This window comes from Hibiscus syriacus, unplaced genomic scaffold (genome assembly GCF_006381635.1).
Source record: "Hibiscus syriacus cultivar Baekdansim isolate YM2019G1 unplaced genomic scaffold, ASM638163v2 tig00110584_pilon, whole genome shotgun sequence".
NCBI classification, from domain to species: Eukaryota; Viridiplantae; Streptophyta; class Magnoliopsida; order Malvales; family Malvaceae; genus Hibiscus; species Hibiscus syriacus.
In genome coordinates this window covers 3,786,645-3,799,265 of record NW_024062792.1, presented here as the reverse complement: position 1 = coordinate 3,799,265, position 12,621 = coordinate 3,786,645, and positions in this window count along the sequence as shown.

Genomic DNA, 12,621 nt, shown 5'->3' with positions numbered 1-12,621 from the left:
ATGCTTTCACAATAAGTTTTTCTTTATCTCAATCTCTTTAATTTTGTTTATTTTGTTTATTTATTTTATTTAATTCTTATCTTTTATTTTAAAAACAACTTTTAAAAACACTTTTTTTATTTTACTACTATTATTTATTATTTTATTATTTTTCCTTTTATTTATTATTATTTTATTTCATTATACCTTTTTAAATTTACCTGAAATTCTATCTTTCTCTAAAATCAATAAACAGTTTTACTAAATCACAAAAATCATAGTCCTTGTAGATCGACCCTCCTTCTCTATACTACCTTTTCCTTTCTATTTATTAAGAAGCCAGGAATTATTTTGATATCAAAATGATGGTTATCAAATTCGCGCTGTTGTTGGGGGACTAACGGCAAGTACTGATTTATTTTTCTATTTTTTGATTTTTGACCAGAAGAAACCCAGGTGAATTGGCAGATCTAGATCCAGAGATCGAAGCTCGAGCACTAAGAATCCACGCACAAACACTTTGAGAACAAAAGAAAATACAAGAAGAACAAGATTAGAAGCAGAATCAAATCCCGATGGCAGAAGAAAAATAAAACAATCCGAGAGCTAGCCACAACTCATGTCACTCAGACACCATTATGCATTAATTTTCCTAGTAGCGGGACTCCGTTTCAATTAAAGACGAGACTCGTTCATCTTCTTCCCACTTTCCACGGCTTTCCCACTGAAGATCCGTACAAACACTTGTTGGAATTTCACATGGTTTGCACTAGCATGAAACCACATGGAGTTACCGAAGATCAAATTAAATTGAGAGCTTTCCCTTTCTCTTTAGCTTACTTGGCTAAAGATTGGTTAATTTATTTACCTCTAAATTCAGTTAATTCATTGGCTGACATAAATCAAATTTTCTTGACAGGTTCTTTCCAGCAGCTAAAGCAAGCGAGTTACGAAGGAGCATTCTCTCCATTCAGTAAAAGAGTGGAGAAAGTCTTTATGAATATTAGGAGCGATTTAAAAAACTTTGCGCACGTTGTTCGCAACACAGATTAAGTGAGAAAACGTTAATTCAATACTTTTATGAAGGCCTTTTACCAATGGAGATGAAGATGGTAGATGTCGCCAGTGGAGGAGCATTAGTCAACATGACCCCAACAATAACAAGGGAATTGATTTCAACCATGGCAGCCAACTCTCAACAATTTTCAAGTGAACCCAACCAACGAGTTCACGAGATAAGTACATTTTCTCTTGAAAATAAGTTAGATAAATTAACTTAAGTAGTTAATTCACTTGTTGCAGAAAAATCTGGAGCAACAAGAGCATGTGGGATATGTACAAAGCTAGACCATCCGACGGATTGCTGCCAGCTGATACAAGAAGGAGATAATGCAGAAATCAATGCAGTAGGGAACTTTCCAGGTCCTCCACAAAGACAATATAACCCATACAGTAATACTTACAATCCAAGATGGCGAGACCATCCAAACTTCAGTTATGCGACAAATCAAAGACCAACTTATCGACCAAGGCCTCCTCCTCAATAGCAAACTCAAAACTCATCATTGGAGGAACTCATAGGAAAGTTAGAAATTTCACAAGAAAAGTTCATTACATCCCAGGAAAAATTCCAAAGCTGAACCAAAACACATCTTCTCAAACTATGGGAAAATTAGAATCACAAGGAAGAATACCTTCTCAAACGGAGTTAAATCCGAGAGATAATGTTAATGTCATCACACTCTGAAGTGGAAAAGTTATCTCACCCGAAGTTCCAGCAGAAAATGGCGCACATCAAAAAGAACAAGAGGACACGCCACCTTTAAAAATACAAGGTACGTCTGACTCACATCATTCTCTTTCTTCTCATGAAATCACGCCACCACCCTTCCAATCAAGGTTGATGAAGCGTGATAAAAAGAGCTGAAGAAAGGGAGATCTTAGAGGTGTTCCAAAAAGTTCAAGTTAACATACCTCTTCTTGAAGTAATTCAATAAGTACCAAGGTATGCTTGATTATTAAAAGAACTTTGCACTACAAAGAGGAAATTAATGGGGCACAAAAAGGTAAATTTAGGAGAACATGTCTCTGCAATTTTTTAACGAAAACTCCCACCAAAGATGAAGGATCAAGGTATGTTCTCTATACCTTGTAAAATAGGTGATTTTAAAATTAAACGTGCAATGTGCGGCTTAGGAGCTTCAATTAATGTTATGCCATTTTCTATATATAAAATGATTACTAACGAGCCGTTGAAGGAAACAATAATAAACATACAATTGATTGATCAATCTATGATTTATCCAATGGGAGTGATGGAAAATGTCTTGGTAAAAGTCGATGTATTATTTTTTCCTGCAGATTTCTATGTCATTGACATGGAACATGACAGGTTGGAAACTTATTCCGAGGTACTTTTAGGTCGACCCTTCCTAACCACTGCAAATACAAAGATCGATGTTAGAAGTGGTATAAAAACAATGGAATTTGATGGTGAGACGTTAATTTGATGTTTACAAAGTAATGAAATGCCCAGATCATGTTGAAAGAATTAATTATGTTGACGTTATAGATCCTTTAATTGATTAATATATTGAATCTAATCTCTCTTATAATCTTTCTAAGGATCCTGAACTTTGCCATGAAGAGGAAGAAAGGGAGTTTGAAAATATTCATTCAATTAATTTTGATTTTTCTTTATCTTCCTTTAAAACTAAAATTTTACCTTCTGTTTTGCAGGCACCTGAGGTAGAATTGAAGCAATTACCGGGACATTTGAAATATGCCTTTTTGGGCGAAAAGGGAACCTTACTAGTGATCATCTCAAGTAAATTGTTCGAAGGAGAAGAGAAAGCTTTGGTAGCGGTATTGCGCTCTCACAAAGAAGCCATAGGATGAATCATTACCGACATTAAAGGATTAAGTCCCTCGACTTGCATACACAAGATCAAAGTCGAAGAAGGAGCAAAGCCATCATGAGAACGACAACGCCGATTAAATTCACCAATGATGGAAGTAGTAAAAAAGGAAATTCAGAAACTCCTTGATGTCGACGTAATCTATCCAATTTTGGATAGTAATTGGGTAAGTTCGATTCATGTGGTTCCCAAGAAACGAGAGTCACAGTGATCAAAAATCAAGAAGAGGAGTTAGTGCCAACAAGAGTTCAAAATAGATGGCAAGTTTGTATTGATTATAGGAAGTTGAACTCTCTTACTCGAAAAGATCATTTTACTCTTCCTTTTATAGACCAAATGATTGAAAGATTAGTGGAAAACTCATTACTGTTGCCTTGATGGTTGTTTAGGTTTCTTTCAAATCCTAGTAGCGCCAGAGGATCAAGAAAAAATGACTTTTACTTGTCCCTTCAGTACATTTGCATATACACGAATGCGCTTTGGTCTTTGTAACGCATCGACCACCTTTTAAAGATGCATGTTAAGTATATTTTCCGACTATATGGAGAAGGGCATCGAAGTCTTTATGGATGACATCACGGTTTATGCTAACTCTTTTAATGAATGTCTTGATAATTTAACTAATGTTCTTAAAAGATGCTTAGAATATAACCTTGTTTTGAACTATGAAAAATGTCATTTTATGGTTGATAAAGGGTTAATTTTAGGTCATATTGTTTTCTCAAAAGGGATTGTGGTTGATAAAGCTAAAACAGATGTTATACGCTCACTTGCTTACCCCACAACTGTGAGGGAAATTCGTTATTTTCTTGGCCATGCAGAATTTTACCGCATGTTTATTAAGGACTTTTCGAAGATAGCACAACCTTTATGTAATCCACTTAAAAGGATCAAGACTTTTACTTTAATTCAAAATACAAGGATTCTTTCGATTCATTAAAGGAAAATCTTATTTCAACTCCAATTGTTCAGCCGCCGGATTGGAATCATCCCTTTGAACTTATGTGTGATGCATCGAACACTAGTGTTGGAGCCGTTCTCGACCAAAAATAGGGAAAGAGCCACATGTCATAGCCTATACATCCCGAACTTTGGACTCGGCTCAGAAAAATTATTCGACTACGGAAAAATAACTTTTTGCTATAATTTTTGCTTTAGAAAAAATTAGATCTTATTTTCTTGGCACTAAAATTATTGTTTTGCTGATCATACAACTATATGGTATTTGATGAGCAAAAAGGAAGCAAAACCGAGGCTTATCCAATGGATCCTTCTTTTACAAGAGTTTAACTTGGAAATTAAAGACAAAAAGGTATGCGAAAATCTGGTTGCGGATCACTTGAGTCGAATTCCCCTTTCCACATCCGACCCACCACATAGAGAAGAATTTCCTGAAGAAAAATTGATGGTGGCTCAAAGCATAACCCCATGGTTTGCAGACATGGTTAATTATTTGGCCATATGTAAGTTACCATTAGATTTGTCGAGAGCTGAAATCAATAGAATTAAGCTTGAATCTCGATACTATATTTGGGATGATCCTTATCTATGGAAACACTTCTCGGATCAGGTAATTCAGTGATGTATTGCCAAAAGTGAGGTAAATTCAATTTTACAATTTTTATCATTCTTACTCTTGCGGTGGTAATTTTGGGCCAAAACGTATAAACAATAAAATTCTTGAATGTGGTTTCTTTTGGCCTAACATCAATTGAGACTCTTATCTATTTTGTGAAACTTGTGAAAGATGTCAACGTACATGTAATTTAAGCCATATGAATGAAATGTCGCTTAACTCTATACAAGTTTGTGAAATTTTTTATGTTTGAGGAATCGATTATATGGGTCCTTTTACTTCGTCATTTGGAAATACTTATATTATTTTAGTTGTAGATTATGTTTCTAAATGGGTGGAAGCTAAAGCCACTCAGAATAATGATGCTAAAACTACAGTTAATTTTTTGAAAAAATATTTTTTTCCAGGTTGAGCACACCACGGGCTATAATAAGCAATAGAGGAACACATTTCATAAACTGAGTGATCAAATCGCTAATGAAGAAATTTGGAGTAACTCAAAGAATTACTACCACTTACCATCCATAAACAAATGGACAGGCAGAAGTATCAAATCAGGAAATTAAAGCAATTCTTGAGAAAATTGTTAAACCGGACCGAAAGGATTGGAGTTTAAAATTAACCGATGTGCTTTGGGCATATTGAACTGCTTATAAAGGTCCCATTGGGATGTCACCATACTGACTTGTTTTCGGTAAACCATGTCATTTACCAATTGAGTTAGAACATCGTGCTTACTGGGTCGTTAAACAGTGTAACATGGACATGGATGCAATTGGTGAAGCTCAGAAATTACACATTCAAGAACTTGAAGAAATTCGAAGAAAATACTTATGATAGTGCTCAGATATTTAAAGAAAAAACAAAATAATTTCATGATAGTAAAATTTCTTTTAAAACTTTTTATGTCGGTCAAAAGGTTTTATTATTTAACTCCAAATTTAAACTTTTTGCAGGAAAACTCAAATAAAAATGGCTCGGACCGTTTACAGTTACTCAAGTATTTCCTCACGGTGTTGTTGAAATTGAAGATAACTCTAGAGTACGATTTAAAGTTAATGGTCAAAGATTGAAGCCATATTATGAAAATGCTTTGGTTTGTCTAATCGAAGAAATCAATTTAGAGGAACCCACACTTTGAATTTTTATTTTCATTTTCATTTTACTTTATTTTTAGCCAAATTTATTTCATTTCATATATTTTTATTTTATCAGATGCCTAATTTAATTTTTTTTTTCTCTGAACATATTTGAATTCCGATTGAATATTTCTTACCTTCGCCCGGGCTCGTCTTGACATGACCGTGGCCGCGGTCGCCACTAGATTGGGGAGTATTCCTTTTCCCTCTCTTTTTTTTTTTTAAATTCGACAAACGTTATGGGACAAAACGGATTTGTGAGGGGGGAAGGATAAGCATGTGTCAAATTTTTCCTTGACTTGATTAATTGTTTGAAATTGAGTTATTCTGATATTGATGTGTTGGGATCGTTGGTTGCTAGTCTTGAATTTTGCTTTATACTTTAGCTTCCTTTTGGATTGTGATCATGTTTTGATCGAATTTAATTTGTATGATTGGTGATTGGTATAGCTAGTAAATGTTTTTGTTGAGTATTGATATTTCATGCTTTTGTCGATAGAGATAAACTTGACTCAACGCACATAAACGTTTCTTGTGAGATTTGTACCTAACGAGCATTCATTTTCTTTCTTGCTCATTGTTTGACTTGTGTGTACCGAACTAATTAGGATGTTCTAGAACTTGTAATAACAATGCATATCGAGACTACTTGTTGAATATAATGTTTTAATGTGATAGGGGCACCTAGGATAAGCACACTTTTCCCAAAAAGCCTACCCGTTTATATATTCACTAGTGAACCAAATTTGAGTCTATTTCTCTTTCTTTGTTTTACACCTCATAATTAAACCCGAAGCCTTTCTTTTTATTTTCCCTCTCTTTTCACACCCTTGCCGAGACTTGAGATCTTATATCATTGTTGTTCCACACAAAAAATCAATGTTTCAAAAAAAACGAAAGAAAAACAAGTTGTTCACTGTTTCGAACAGCAAAAAAAAGAAAAAAAAGACCCTTTGTTAAAAAAAAAGGTAAAGGAAAAATAGATCGCTTCAATTGTCTTTCATCTATTGTTTTTCCTTGTTTTGTTCTTCATTGCACTTCATGTTAATTCATGGATTGTTCTTAATTATTTTAATCTCTTGTTTCTTTATTTTAAACCTTTCTTTTTGGCCTTTCCCTACCCTAACCTAAGCCCTGTTACACCTTGTTTAAACACCCCTTGATTATTGCATTATGTTCATTTTTCATAGTGGAGACTTGATTGGATTCCAAGCCTATGGTAATATTTTGGTTAGTTTCGGTTTGAGCGATTTCATTTACCCCAAACACTTTGAGCGAATATGTGTGAATCTTTGTGAGGTATTGAGTTATGTTTCATTGAAGTTGGCAATTAATTGAGATATCTTGCTTACTTGAAATTTTTCTTGGTTGTACCTTTGTTTGATTGTTACTTGAATTCGGCAAATATCATGGACTTAATTCGATTGGAAGTTTGAGGAATAAATTGAAATTGAAGATCGCAACTTGTGATTTGAATCTATTAATTGATGAATGCTTGAGGACTAGCATTGAATAAGTGAGGGGGAATTTGATAAGTGCTTAATTTAGTTAATATTTTGCTTTTAAATTACTCCTTAACCATCAGTTTTTTTGGCTTAATTGTTTGTTTTGATTCATTTTCTGTGTAGGACGTTAGATTCTGGAAATTGCACAAAAAGGACAGAACTTTGCAGTTTTTTATTTTTGGAATCAAAACTGGCTGGAATTCGGATTTGAATTAAACTCAAGTTTAGGATAGTATTTTAAACATTATATTTTATCTTTTTATTTTAGTTTAAATAGGTTTTAGTATTTTAATTAAGTTTTAGGATATTATTTTTATATTTTATCTTTGTTTTAGGTATTTTAGTTTAAATAGGTTTTAGTAATTTAATTAGGATTTAGAATATTATTTTAAATATTATTATTTTTACGTATTTTAGTTTAAATATTTTTAAGTGTTTTAATTAGGATTTAAGAGGTTTTAGCTTGTTGTTATGAATTTGAAGGCTATAAATACCCTCTCACGGTAAGCCTAGAAACATATATCTCTCATATAAGAATAAAATCTTTCTTTTTCTCTCTAGCTTTCTCTCTATTTTCGCATACTCCTATTTTCTTTTAGAAGTTCGTTTTCAATTATGCTAAGTATGACATTGGTCTTGCTTTGCTAATTTTCTTTCAAGCCGAAGACTAAAGCGAAGGCTCAATTCCAAACGTGAGAATTGTAAGGTACTTAAATCGCTTCAGATTTTCTCTTTATTTTCTGAGCTTATTTTTCAAATAAAAATGATTTCGACATTGGTCCGGATATTGTTATGGTTAAAGTTTGAAGAAGGATTTGGTTATTGAAGCATATTCAACTTTCCGAGAACACACTTAGCAAAATTGTTTGCTAAAGAGGAAACTGAGATCGGAATCAGTTATTATTGAAACAACACAATCCGAGTTGGCAGTGAATAATTATCCTTGTAAGCCAATGTGAATCTTGAAGTAAAAATTTGTTTAAATGATCCGAGGAATTTGAGGCAAAGCTGAAGTATGAGGCTACTTTCACAATAAGTTTTTCTTTATCTCAATCTCTTTAATTTTGTTAATTTTATTATTTCTTTTATTTAATTCTTATCTTTTATTTTAAAAACAACATTTAAAAACACTTTTGTTATTTTACTACTATTATTTATTATTTTATTATTTTCCTTTTTATTTATTATTATTTTATTTCATTATACCTTTTTAAATTTACCTGGAATTCTATCTTTCTCTAAAATCAATAAACAGTTTTACTAAATCACAAAAACCATAGTCCCTGTGGATCGACCCTGCTTCTCTATACTATCTTTTCCTTTCTATTTATTAAGAAGCCAGGAATTATTTTGATAGCAAAACGGCGGTTATCAGTTCATATAATCAATGCTCATTCTTTTTTGATGCCTCATTTTAAGTTTCATATTATAATAGGTAAACACTAGTTTCTCAAGTTTTTTGTACTTCAACCTGTTTCTTACTTTTGTGTGAATATAGATGAATGTGCTCCAATTTTATTTACAATTTGATGCAGAAGTTGTTTGACTAAGCACTTTAATTATTAATCGTTGTAATTCAGGAGTACATGTGCCATATATCGTCCACTACTCAGCTGCATAATATTATTTAAATTTAAAACTAACATCAAAATGTACAAATATAAATAAATAATATAAAGTAAATAATTTAATTAAATAATTATTTACCTGGATTCATTAGATTCCAAGCTCTTTGTGCATGTGGAGTACCAAATATCTCGTGTTTACTTCGAAATAGTAACAACTATATAAATAAAAGTTTAAGTAAAAATGAGAAAAATATTCCAGTTTCAAATTATTTAACTAAGTTACAAATAATAGTACTTGAATGAATCTAACCTATTAATCATTCTGATTTGATTATCAATAGAAGGTTATAATCTTTCAATTACTGATCTTGTTCCTTATAATGTTTCTGCTAATACATTCTCAGAATGCTCCACCCCAAATTGAAATTGAGGATTGAGGATTGAGGAAATAACCTAATCATAATTTTATCTCAAATGATAATAATATAAATTCTATAACTTAAAATAAAAAATAAAAAAATAACTTTTAATTATATGATATATTTTATCTTACCACCTGAATACAAGTCGGAATGCATAAAATTCCATCTATTGTCAATAATTCTTTCATACTCAATGGAATATCGACAATTTTCTATAATTGCTCGTTTAGCTCTATCAACGACCTCATAAATAAAGCCCATTGTTGGTTTTTCATCACCGTCCACAAGTCTTAACACTTTGACTAGGGGTTCGTAAACTTTTATGATATCAACGCCTTTTTTCCAAAAAGCTTTTCCCAAAACAATTTGTTTGGCTTTATAGGCAGACCCTGATTTCAATTATCCCCATTTTGATTCTCTAAATTCCTATATTTTAATAAGAAAAAATCAATAACATAATTTAACTTATTTAAAAATTGGAACTAATAAAATCATTAAATATTGTTATATTTGAGTAAATGTATTAACTAATTATAAAATACTGAGCTTTGACTTAAACATCTCTCTCAAACCTTGTTTTTTCCTTGTTATCTCCTCAAGCTGTATGAAATGAGTAGCGAATTGAGTAAGAGCAGGGCGAAGAATTTGCTTACCGTAAGTATACTTCTTCATCAAATCAATGGTCCAAATGTGATTATATATAAAGCATGTTACTTTGTTCGCTTCCTCTAACATTTTTGCTACACTAGACTTTTTTCCAATATCCTCAAGACATATATATAAGCAGTGAGCTGCACATGAGATCCAATAAAGATGGTTTCTTTTCAACATTAATCTTTTCCCAATGGCTTTCATTGTTGCCTCATTGTCAGTCACTATTTGGATAATGTATTCTTCCCCAATTTCTACAACAACTTTGTCTAACAAATTATAGTAGAATTCAACATCTCTACTACGAACGCTCGAGACATCCACAGATTTCTAAAATAAAGTTCCTTTACTGCAATAAACAAGGAAGTTGATGATGTTCTTTTCATTTAATCTATTGGTCCAACCATCACACATCAGAGTTACACCCAGTTGATTCCAATGTGTCTTCAGTTCATTTACATATTCACTAACTTGTTCATACTCCGATGTCAAATACACATATGAAATCTCATAAGATGTTGGGAGCTTTACACCTTGTCCAACTTCCATTGATACTTGAATTAAGTTATACAACCAATGCGAGCTTGCAAATCGAAAAGGAAAGCGATCGTATATTATAAATTTCGAGACCGCTTCACCCATCTTTTTACGTAATTTCTTTAAAACATACTCGCTAACCTTTGGTTATCTTGAGCTTTTTCTCTTAACCAAATCAGGTATAGTTCCCCTTAAACTAAATTTAGATATTTCTTCACGATATCTTCCACGTGATCATAGAGAAAAATATCGTCCTTTTTCATAATTTTTATCCCAACCACCTGTACTTCGTCTGAATTCTTCTCTTCTATGCCATTCGTGTTGTGATTGGATACTTTCTTGAGTGGCTTGTCTCATAGTAGAAATATCATCGATGAATTCATCATCTTCTTCCCTTAATTGTGATAAGAATTTATATGTTCTTTTATCCATTTTATTTTAATTGGCTTCTTTAAGTACTTTCATCAAGCTTTCTCTAATGATACCTGTAATCAAATAAATATAATTCACACTATTAATAATGTATAATCTTTATTATTAACATTTAAAAATAATTATAAAGTATCTTTTTTCTAAAGAATTATAAAGTATCATTATCACATATTCACATACCAGTGACATTAGGACATGGTGTGACTTCACTGGTTTTATGAGCAATGTGCTCTTTAAACTGTGTTATTCCTCATTTCATAACTTTTCCTCAAAGTTTACATACAACATTTCCTTTTTTATTTGAAAATGGATCTCCAAAGTGCCAACCTATATCTCTACTCGGTGCACATTCTAATCCTTCAGTTGGGAACTTTTCAATATGTTGTGGCATGCTTCAATTTCAATAAAAAATTGAAATTAATATATACGTAAAGTTAAACAAAAATATAATTTAATTTTAAACTTCAATTATTATTTAATTATAATAACTTAACATGTTAATAAAAATGTAATTAAATGCGAAAAATAAAGGTTGAATGGAATCCAAACAAATCTAAAGAATATAAAATTATTAAATCAAATAGAATTAAAATAAAAATGTAAAATTTAAATATTAGAAATTTTGATTACTAAAATTAGGACTAAATTAAATGAAAATTAAACTTTACTATCTAAATTAAGAACTAAATTAAAGAATTAAAAAGATGAGAGATGCTAAAATTAGAATTAGGAATTTAGGATTTAGGACTCTAGGAATTAGAATATTATAAAATTAATTAAAAAAATTGATGGATCATTAAAATATGGAAGTGGGACGTTGCTCATTTCACTCTTCCCTTAGTCAAATTAATTAAAATTCAGCCAACCCATTTCTCTCAAACCCTTTCTTCTTCGGTTCTTCCCATCCCCACTCCCCAGTTCACTCTTCTTCACCCTCACCCATTTAACTCTTCTTCAATCTTCATTCATTTTGTTTCCAAAGTCCCCTGAGTCCGACTCCCGTATTCTCTAAGCCAGACATAATGGAAGATTTCATGTTGCTTCTTCATCTCTATTTGCATGTTCCATTCCCAAATTCCAAGCCCGTACGTCTGCCGAAGAAAGAAAATCTGGAAGCCAGAATCTCGGAACCATCCCTCACTTCGGTCGGAAGTTCCTACGATAGATGGCTAAATGATCTTTATTTTTTCTAAGCAATTATACCTAAGATAAGAAGCAAATAAAAAAACTTATAAATTATTTTATTTTTTAGTTTTCCCTTCTTAAAGGGAAGCGGGAAGCTTAATCTACTCCTTCACTAGCGGCGAAGCTCAACGGATAGAAGACTTCCACCCAATAGCTTTGTTTTTCCGGCTCTTCCCCTTCCCGATTGATTTTTGGTAAGTTGAATGTGAAACTTATGGTTATGGTTACTTAAACAGAGTCTGTTTTGTAAGCTTGTAAGTCATTTTTTTTCTTTCTTTTCACTTTTCAGTATACTTTTGGATTGAATTGAATAGAGATTGGATATTGTTTTTGGCTTTTGCAAATTGTAACTTGCAGGGAATATATTCATTCATTTTTTTTTTCTGTATATTGTTGATTGCAACAGATGTTGGTTTTTTTGTCTTGGAATCACGGTTGTTGCGTCCCGTTATCGGCGCAATCGTCTGTTCCCTGTTAAATTACAGGTACAATCGACCGAGATTAATGTGAATCCGTGACCCACTGTAAAAACCATGAAAACCGATTTCAAACGGTGGCGCAACTACAATATCAAGGCCGCTATCATGTTTTTGTAACGCTATTTGATACCTTGTTCCAACCATCACACATCAGAGTTACACCCAGTTGATTCCAATGCGTCTTCAGTTCATTTACCTATTCACTAACTTGTTCATACTCCGATGTCAAA